Source organism: Aegilops tauschii, chromosome 1 (assembly GCF_002575655.3).
Source record: "Aegilops tauschii subsp. strangulata cultivar AL8/78 chromosome 1, Aet v6.0, whole genome shotgun sequence".
Lineage (NCBI taxonomy): Eukaryota > Viridiplantae > Streptophyta > Magnoliopsida > Poales > Poaceae > Aegilops > Aegilops tauschii.
This window is the reverse complement of record NC_053035.3, coordinates 388,049,843-388,060,558: the sequence shown is the minus strand read 5'-3', so window position 1 is coordinate 388,060,558 and position 10,716 is coordinate 388,049,843. Positions and strand designations below refer to the sequence as shown.

The window sequence follows — 10,716 nt, the reverse complement described above, 5'->3', positions numbered from 1 at the left end:
CCCCTCCTTATATAAGTTAGAGGGGCGGGTTACATGACTAGTCCTAGTAGGACTAGGACTAGTCTATCTTCTCTTACAAGTTAATTACAAGTTCGGGTCTTGCTTCCTCGTAAAGGAAGTATTCGTCATCCCTTTCTTCTTAAACCGGCCCATCATAAACGTGAGCCGGCCTTCTGGGCCTTGGGCCTTGTCCTCTATCTGACCCGTCGTCGGGGCCATCCATGAGTCGTCTAGTTCATGAGCTGTCTGACCAATGAGCCGCCAGACCCATGAGTCGCTAGTCCTCCGCCGGGTCATCAGCGAAATGCCAAGTCCGTCCGGGTCATACTTCCGGCCGGGTCATACCGCGGGGTATATCCCCGACACCGTGCATGAGTAATTCCATCGTAGGCTTGCTGGCCGGTGATGGGTTGGATGAGATTTATCATGTAATCGAGTTAGTTTTGTTAGGGTTTGATCCCTAGTATCCACTATGTTCTGAGATTGATGTTGCTATGACTTTGCTATGCTTAATGCTTGTCACTAGGGCCCGAGTGCCAGGAACTCAAATCTGAACCCTTTATGTTTTCATCAATATATTTGTGTTCTTGATCCGATATTGCAAGTTATAGTCACCTCCTATGTGTTATTATCCGGCAACCCCGAAGTGACAATAATTGGGACCACTCCCAGTGATGACCGTAGTTTGAGGAGTCCATGTATTCACTATGTGTTAATGCTTTGGTCCGGTACTCTATTAAAAGGAGACCTTAATATCCCTTAGTTTCCGCTAGGACCCCGCTGCCACCGGAGGGTAGGACAAAAGATGTCATGCAAGTTCTTTTCCATAAGCACGTATGACAATATTCGGAATACATGCCTACATTACATTGATGAATTGGAGCTAGTTCTGTGTCACCCTATGTTATAACTGTTGCATGAATAATCGCCTCCGGCATAATTCTCCATCACCGATCCAATGCCTACGAGCTTTTCACATATTGATACTTGCTTAGTTACTTTACCGTTGCTACTGTTACAATCACTACAATACTGCTATCACCGTTACCTTTGCCACTATTACCGTTACTATCATACTACTTTGCTACTAAATACTTTGCTGCAGATATTAAGTTATCCAGGTGTGGTTGAATTGACAACTCAACTGCTAATACTTGAGAATATTCTTCGGCTCCCCTTGTGTCGAATCAATAAATTTGGGTTGAATACTCTACCCTCAAAAACTGTTGCGATCCCCTATACTTGTGGGTTATCAAGACTATTTTCTGGTGCCGTTGCCGGGGAGCATAGCTCTATTCTTTGAGTCACTTGGGATTTATATCTGCTGGTCACTATGAAGAACTTGAAAGACGAGAAAACCAAAATCTATCCCTCAACTACGAGGGAAGGTAAGGAACTGCCATCTAACTCTGCACTTGATTCACCTTCTGTTTTGAGTAAGCTTGCGACACCTAAACCTGCTTCTGCTATTAATTCTGATATGTCGCATGTTATTGATGATGCCACTTCTACTATGCATGATACTTATGATGAAACTACTTCTATGCTCGATACTACTATGCCACTAGGTGAATCTCTTGATGAACAACTTGCTAGGGCTAGGGAGAATGAAATTATTGAACCTGATAATATTGATGAAAGTGATGATGAAGATTCTCCCCCTAGATATGAATTACCTATTGTGCCTGAGGGCTATTGTGACGCCCCGAGACCGATGCTTCAGACGCCTTCCATGTTTTGCGTGTCAGTTGTGTTATTTATTTGTTTGTTGCATTTCATCACAGGATCATGTGCATTGCATCTGCATGTTTTCATAAAAGTTGCATCCGTTCGTAGTTGCCTGTCCCCCTGCATTCGTTGACCATTCTGAGACCAATCGGGTTTCTCCCTCTTGTCTGGCTGCTTAATCTCTTTGCTCAGTGCTCAAACGCCTCGCTTGCTCGTCCCAAACTTCCCCAAACTCGATCCGAGCGGTCATGACCAGTGCGTCCGGATCATCCCCAAACATCCCTGAAATATCTTTGGTTTTTCTTTGATTCCCCTAACCTATTTATTCTCGGCCGTTCGATTACGATCGGAGGGTCCGAATACCCCCCTACCAAAAATCCAATGCTATAAATAACCAGTCAAACCCTAGCCTATCCTGTCCAATCCACCAATCCTCCTCGCCGGTGCCACTCTCTCCATCGGGATCCCTCCCGATCCACCACCTCCCCTTGTTTTCAGCACCAAACCAATCCCGCAACCACCTCCCGATCCAAATCCTCCCCGACCAATTCCCTTGATTTCCGCCGCCGCCTAACCATCGAAGCCTGCAGCCTCCTCCTCCCACCTTGGGATCATCTCCCGGCCAACCCGAGCTTCTCCCTTGCCCGATGCACACCATCCTCGCCTCCGGGGTCCTGCCGTCCCCGAGCACGCGAGCCACCGGAGAGCTCCGTCCCTTCCAGCGACCTCCACGCAACAGCTCGTCGCCGGGGAGCACCTCCAGCTCGAGGTCGCCCTGTTCTTTTCTCCTTTCTTCCTTACTCTGTCCTCATCTCTCTCTCGGTTCTCTCTCTAGGGACCAACCATGGCGCCCCGTGAAGCTCTCCTCTATAGCCGCATCGTCGAATGCCGCCTCCAACGATGGACCCGTCCTCCTCCCATTCCCCTGCTTCGGGTCTGGTGCTCCACACCTCCCCTTGTGCTTGCGGCCTCCCATTCGACGCCATGGCGCGAGCACCGGAGCTCTGCACGCCACAAGCCGCGACCTCCCCGTCCACACCCGCTGCTGCTGCCTTCCCGTCGTCATCTTCAAGCTCGCTCCTGCCGCGTCCTCGACCTTCCTCGCCCGCATCCGCCGCCGCGCCGTCCCGGAGTCCCGCGCCCCTGCCAAGCCCGCCACCTGACGCCGAGCGCCGCCGCAGCCGGACGCCCCGCGGCATCGACCTGCTATCAGCGCCGACGCATCCTCTGCTTCGATCGCCTGGATGCAGCCGCTCGCCCCGTTGACCGCGCGAGCCTCGTCAGCGCCTCTCTGCCTCGCTGGCCAAGGCCCAGCCTGCTCCAGCTCCTCAACCGGCCTGCTACCTCCTCCACCGACCGGGCCAAGAGCCCATGGTGAGCCTCTTCCTGTAGCCCCAGCCGCTGCCCTGTTCCAGATTCAGCCCATCTCATGTTTTTTTCCCTGGACGAATTTGTCTATTATCCAGTGTTTTACAGTTTTGCAGAAAACCCCTCATACATCATGCATATAATAACTTCACAACTATGCATCATATGTAAATAATATATATGCAAAATGCTTAGAATTTTATCTAGTTTCATAATATGCTGCTTTCATCCATGTTTAAAATGTGTAACTTGCTGTTTGCATTAATTTGCATAAATGCCATGCTAAAATGCTTTATTTCATAACTAATTAACCGTAGCTCCGAATTTAATAAACTTTATATGTAAATGGGGTAGGAAAATGCATAGATTAACATGATGCACTTTATTTCCCTGTTTAACAACATTAAATTGGTGTTTTAGTCCCAACAGTACCAACTTTGAAATATGATTATGGGGATTTTCCGGAATTGTTGTTTGTTACTTCCGGCCTCATTTAAACTTGCCTAGATAGGTAGTTTCATTATGCTTCATCTCTTGCCATGTTTAACAATATTTAATATTGCTGGGTACATAAAGGAGAGAGAACTAAATAATTGATGTGGTGTTTCGTCAATATGCAACTCATTGCATATTGAGCTCCACTTAATTTGTAGTATTGTTTGTTGCACTTGGCTTTGCCATGCTTTTAAACCGGATATGCATCATACTTGTTTGTGCATCATGCCATATTTATGCTTGTGTGTTTACCATGTTGTTTGCTTCTTTCCGGTTTGCTTCTCTCATTAGCTTCGGTTTCGTTCCGGAGTTGTGAGGATTCGTTCGACTACGTCCATTTGTCTTCTTCATGGACTCGTTCTTCTTCCTAGCGGGATTTCAGGCAAGATGACCATTACCCTCGATATCACTTCTACCGTTGCTTGCTAGTTGTTTGTTCTATCGCTATGTCGCGCTACCTACCACTTGTTTATCATGCCTCCCATATTGCCATGTCAAGCCTCTAACCCACCTTCCTAGCAAACCGTTGTTTGTCTATGTTACCGCTTTTGCTCAGCCCCTCTTATAGCGTTGTTAGTTGCAGGTGACGTTGAAGATTGCTCCATGTTGGATCATGATTATGTTGGGATATCACAATATCTCTTATTTAATTAATGCATCTATATACTTGGTAAAGGGTGGAAGGCTCGGCCTTATGCCTGGTGTTTTGTTCCACTCTTGCCGCCCTAGTTTCCGTCATACCGGTGTTATGTTCCTTGATTTTGCATTCCTTACGCGGTTGGGGTTATGGGACCCCCTGGCAGTTCGCTTTGAATAAAACTCCTCCAGCAAGGCCCAACATTGGTCTTCCATTTGCCACCTAAGCCTTTTTCCCTTGTGTTCTGCAGACTCAAGGGTCATCTTTATTTTAACCCCCCGGGCCAGTGCTCCTCTGAGTGTTGGTCCAAACTAGAGCCCTTTGCAGCGCCACCTGAGGGAAACTTAAGGGCTGCTTTTAGTAGTACGGATTGCTCATCCGGTATACCCTGAGAACGAGATATGTACAGCTCCTATCGGGATTTGTCGGCACATTCGAGTGGTCTTGCTGGACTTGTTTTACAATTGTCTAAATGTCTTGTAACCGGGATTCCAAGTCTGATCGGGTCTTCCCGGGAGAAGGAATTGTTGGAAATATGCCCTGGAGACAATAATAAAATGGTTATTATTATATTTCCTTGTTCATGATAATTTTCTATTGTTCATGCTTTAATTGTGTTACCCGGAAATCGTAATACATGTGTGAATACATAGACCATAACATGTCCCTAGTGAGCCTCTAGTTGACTAGCTCGTTGATCAATAGATGGTTACGGTTTCCTGACCATGGACATTGGATGTCATTGATAACGGGATCACATCATTAGGAGAATGATGTGATGGACAAGACCCAATCCTAAGCATAGCACTAGATCGTGTAGTTCGTTTGCTAAAGCTTTTCTAATGTCAAGTATCATTTCCTTAGACCATGAGATCGTGCAACTCCTGGATACCGTAGGAATGCTTTTGGGTGTACCAAACGTCACAACGTAACTGGGTGGCTATAAAGGTGCACTACAGATATCTCCGAAAGTGTCTATTGGGTTGGCTCGGATCGAGACTGGGATTTGTCACTCCGTATGACGGAGAGGTATCTCTGGGCCCACTCGGTATTGCATCATCATAATGAGCTCAATGTGACTAAGTAGTTAGTCACGGGATCATGCATTACGGAACAAGTAAAGTGACTTGCCGGTAACGAGATTGAACGAGGTATTGGGATACCAACGATCGAATCTTGGGCAAGTAAAGTACCGATTGAGAAAGGGAATTGTATACGGGATTGCTTGAATCCTCGACATCGTGGTTCATTCGATGAGATCATCGTGGAACATGTGGGAGCCAACATGGGTATCCAGATCCCGCTGTTGGTTATTGGCTAGAGAGGTGTCTCGGTCATGTCTACATGATTCCCGAACCCGTAGGGTCTACACACTTAAGGTTCGATGACGCTAGGGTTATAAGGGAGGTTTGTATGTGATTACCGAATGTTGTTCGGAGTCCCGGATGAGATCCCGGACATCACGAGGAGTTCCGGAATGGTCCGGAGGTAAAGATTTATATATGGGAAGTCACCATACGGTCACCGGAAATATTCGGGGGTATACCGGTATTGTACCGGGACCACCGGAGGGGTTCCGGGGGTCCACCGGGATGGTCCACCTGCCCCGGAGGGCCTTATGGGCTGTAGGTGGAAGGGAACCAGCCCTAAGTGGGATGGGCGCCAACCCCCCCTAGGGCCCATGCGCCTAGGGTTTGGGGGAACCCTAAAGGGGGGCGCCCCCCCTTGCTTGGGGGGCAAGCCACCTCCCCCTGGCCGCCGCCCCTCCCACCAGGTGGGATCTAAGGGGGCCGGCCACCCTCTCCCTTGCCCCTATATATAGTGGAGGGGTGGGAAGGCAGCCACACCTTTCCCAAGGCGCAGCCCCTCCCCTCCCCAACACCTCTCGTCCTCCGCGTGTGCTTGGCGAAGCCCTGCCGGAGAACTGTCACTCCACCACCACCACGCCGTCGTGCTGCTATTGGAGCCTTCTTCCTGAACCTCTCCCTCCTCCTTGATGGATCAAGGCGTGGGAGACATCACCGCTCCGTACGTGTGTTGAACGAGGAGGTGCCGTCCGTTCGACGCTTGGATCATCGGTGATTTGGATCACGACGAGTACGACTCCATCAACCCCGTTCTCTTGAACGCTTCCGCTCGCGATCTACAAGGGTATGTAGATGCACTCCTCCCCTCTCGTTTCTAGTAAACTCCATAGATTGATCTTGGTGATGCGTAGAAAATTTTTAATTTCTGCAACGATCCCCAACAGTGGTATCAGAGCTAGGTCTATGCGTAGTTTCTATGCACGTGTAGAACACAAGTTGTTGTGGGCGTCGATTTTGTCAATTTACTTGCCGTTACTAGTCTTATCTTGATTCGGCGGCATAATGGGATGAAGCGGCCCGGACCGACCTTACACGTACGCTTACGTGAGACAGGTTCCACCGACTGACATGCACTAGTTGCATAAGGTGGCTAGCGGGTGTCTGTCTCTCCCACTTTAGTCGGATCGGATTCGATGAAAAGGGTCCTTATGAAGGGTAAATAGATATTGGCATATCACGTTGTGGTTTTGGCGTAGGTAAGAATCGTTCTTGCTAGAAACCTATAGCAGCCACGTAAAAGTTTGCAACAACAATTAGAGGATGTCTAACTTGTTTTTGCAGCAAGTGTCATGTGATGTGATATGGCCAGAAGGATGTGATGAATGATATATGTGTTGTATGAGATTGATCATGTTCTTGTAATAGGAATCACGACTTGCATGTTGATGAGTATGACAACCGGCAGGAGCCATAGGAGTTGTCTTAATTTATTTATGACCTGCATGTCAACTGGAACGTCATGTAATTACTTTACTTTATTGCTAACCGTTAGCCATAGTAGTAGAAGTAATAGTTGGCGAGACAACTTCATGAAGACACGATGATGGAGATCATGATGATGGAGATCATGGTGTCATACCGGTGACGATGATGAACATGGCGCCCCGAAGATGGAGATCAAAGTAGCAAAATGATATTGGCCATATCATGTCACTATTTGATTGCATGTGATGTTTATCATGTTTTATATCTTATTTGCTTAGAATGACGGTAGCATATATAAGATGATCCCTCGCTAAAATTTCAAGGAAGTGTTCCCCCTAACTGTGCACCATTGCGAAGGTTCGTTGTTCCGAAGCACCACGTGATGATCGGGTGTGATAGGTTCTAACGTTCGCATACAACGGGTGTAAGCCAGATTTACACACGCAATACACTTAGGTTGACTTGACAAGCCTAGCATGTACAGACATGGCCTCGGAACACAAGAGACCGAAAGGTCGAGCATGAGTCGTATAGCAGATACGATCAACATGAAGATGTTCACCGATGATGACTAGTCCGTCTCACGTGATGATTGGACATGGCCTAGTTGACTCGGATCATGTATCACTTAGATGTCACGACCGGTTTTCCAATAAAAATATTTATTGAGAAACCGATCCCTTTTACGGACCAGTAGAGAAGAATCCTTCTCACTGGTAGACAATTTCTTGATCACAGAAGAAAAACCAGGATTACTAAATATAATACAAGGTTGAGCGGAGACTGCTCAACAATTTATTACAAGCACGCCGATATTACACATAAAGGCGGATATGGTGGCATCACTACTGACTCGTAATAAAAGCGGTGGTGGATATGTCACAGTGAAGTGGGTGACATGACTCCTAAATCTTACAGCTCATCGAGCGTCGGAGTGAGGCTCGAGGATTCTTATTGTGGGTGGCGAAAGCGTATATAATACAAGTGACCAATATCCAGGATCGCACGGGACTGACTGGGACTCCTCTAGGCGTCGGACTCACTATCAAACTCTTCATCCATGAGATCGCCTTCGTCAACATCTGGCCAAATCAACAAGCCAGGTGAGTACTATGAAAGTACTCGCAAGATAGTTTGGACATAAGATATAACAAATGTAAACATGATGCATATGAACAGATTAATAAAGCGCACTCAGATAATAAAATAGCTATGCATGGGAAATAAAAAGGAAGTCGGGCGGTAGTCCTCCCGAAATCCCAACGTAATGTTGAAGGCCAATCGAGTGTCTGAATGACTCCTCGGAAGGATACAAAATAAAATAACAATGCCGCAGTCGGGCGTCAAGGCGACACCACATAAAGGGCTTATAATGGAATATAAATGACAGTGCGTGCCATAGTCGGACATGTGCGCGACATCATGTAAAGGGCTTATATCAAAAGTAAATAACGAGCGTGCCACAGTCGGACGTCTGAGCGACATCACATAAAGGGCTTATATCATAAATAAATGACAAGAGTGCCACAGTCGGACGTCTGAGCGACATCACATAAAGGGCTTATATTGAAAGTAAATGACAAGAGTGCCACAGTCGGACGTCTGAGCGACATCACATAAAGGGCTTATATTGGAAGTAAATGACAAGGGTGCCACAGTCGGACGTCTGAGCGACATCACATAAAGGGCTTATATTGGAAGTAAATGACAAGGGTGCCACAGTCGGACGTCTGAGCGACATCACATAAAGGGCTTATATTTCATAACTCAATATTTCAGTAGCTCATGAAGTTATATCATTTCAAGGAAATACTCAGGTACGAAATAATAAAAAGGTAGTCCATCCACAGGAATAATAATTCAACCGGGTTTACCACTCAAGCTTGTTCACCGGGGATTACCACAGAGACTGACACAGGGAACTGACATGGATATGGATATGCTGGCCACGGTCTTTGACCATGGACACGATGACTCAGAAGGATTTGACTCTGCAGAGCTTGTACTATTTAACCACAGCCAACGGATTTCAGCAGTCACAAGGGACTAGTTCCGTTTACGGTGTTTTAGGAGAGACACGTCTAACTAGTACACACCCATTCAACATTCCGATGCCAGGAATCACCCTAGGCAACGTTCAAGAAAAACTTTGAGACGGGGAGGCTACAACCTCGCGTAGCATGGGATCAAATTTATACCGCGCGTTCTAAGGGGTGCCCCCCTCTCGGTCCCAACCGGAAACACCCATGCCCCCTGACCGGATGACTGGCTTTAATCCAGGGCCATGGAACCCTCATCCCGGCCCCTCTATTTGGTGTGCACAAGGAAAGAGGTTAGCAACTTACTAAACCGTATTCTTTGCAGAAAACATGTGGCAGCACGAAAGGGGAAGAACGACAACGTGGCTAAGTCCACGTTAACGTCGGAGTTTATCGGATGACGTAAGACTGGCATGCTACAACAATACCATCTTACTACCTTTCATGTCACCACATGATCAGGTCATCTCTCATCAAAGATCACAGTAACTTCGAAACACACGGTTAGTTGCCTTGCATGCAACGTAATACTCACCGATGCTCATATGCCATGCACAAACCATTCAAGCAAACATGCGCAACACTCATCATATCAAAGGTTCAAACATGCTTGCCTGGTTCGGAGAAGTCGGAGTCTAGCTCGGCGAAGTTCGCGGCTCCGTCACCTCCTCCGGAACCTACGGTATAACGAAACCGTATACTAACGTGAAAACCGTTGCGTGTATAAAAATTGTTCCAAAAAGTTTCCAAATAAATACTATAAAAAACTAGACAAAAATACAAGACTGACAGAAAAAGAATCAATCAAAAAGCATCTTTTATTAAAAAGATATAAGGGTTTTAGTCCAAGGACTAATCTGTGATGAAAAAGAAAAGATCCAGGGGCTTGTTTGAGAAAACAGAAAACGGTTTGGTAGGAAATACGTCAGCCCAGAGAGAAAACGCATTTTTGCCCGAAGGCGCTTTCCGAAAACGGTTCGAAGGGGAAAAGAAGAGAGGCTGACGGGGGGGTCCCACCCGTCAGGTTCAAAACTTCCAACGGAGCTCGCCGGCGCCTGAAGGCTGCGGTGGTCGCCGGCGTTGAACCACGGTGAGGCAGAGTGATCGGAGGGTACCTACAGGTTCAGGGTGTTCTTCCGCGTCGGTGGGTGGTGGACTTGACCGTCGGAGAGCACCACGTCGACGGCGACACTATCTCCGGCGGACGGTGGTTCGGGCGATGGTGGAGCTCTCCGGTGGGTGCTGCAAGCTTCAAATTGATGCGTGAGTCAGAAGGGTGGATGCACTAGGAGACTACTGGCATGAGCTGAGAGGTAGGGGTGTACGCACGGGGGTGAATCGCGCTGGGTCCCGAAGCGGGTCGAGGCGGCCGGAGTTGGGGAAGAAGACTCCCTCGGGGCTCTTCCAGTGGCTTGGCGCGGTACTAGTGGTGTGTAGAGGTGGTGCGGGTTCGAGTTCGAACTCGGGACCTCCTTTTATAGGCGATCCGAGGGGGTGGCCGTGAACGGGATAACGCCGCCGAGAAATTACGGCGAGGCAGAGGTTGGGCAGGGCGTTTAGGAGGCTAGGCATCATCGTGGAGGATCACTGGCGCCGTTTCTCTGCTCAAACCTCGGTCGGGCTTGCGTAATGCACTGGCCCTCGACGGAACGGCCGT

The 10,716-nt window shown here is 47.9% G+C and overlaps 1 long non-coding RNA gene across 1 annotated transcript; it reads left to right on the top strand.

Annotated features, from left to right (window-relative positions):
• The first annotated feature begins 2,149 nt into the window (after positions 1 to 2,149).
• LOC120968199 (uncharacterized) lies at positions 2,150 to 9,801 on the top strand. Its single transcript, XR_012183755.1, has 3 exons — positions 2,150 to 2,497; positions 2,564 to 3,102; positions 3,883 to 9,801. It is a non-coding gene; the product is annotated as an uncharacterized lncRNA (long non-coding RNA).
• Positions 9,802 to 10,716: the final 915 nt, after the last annotated feature.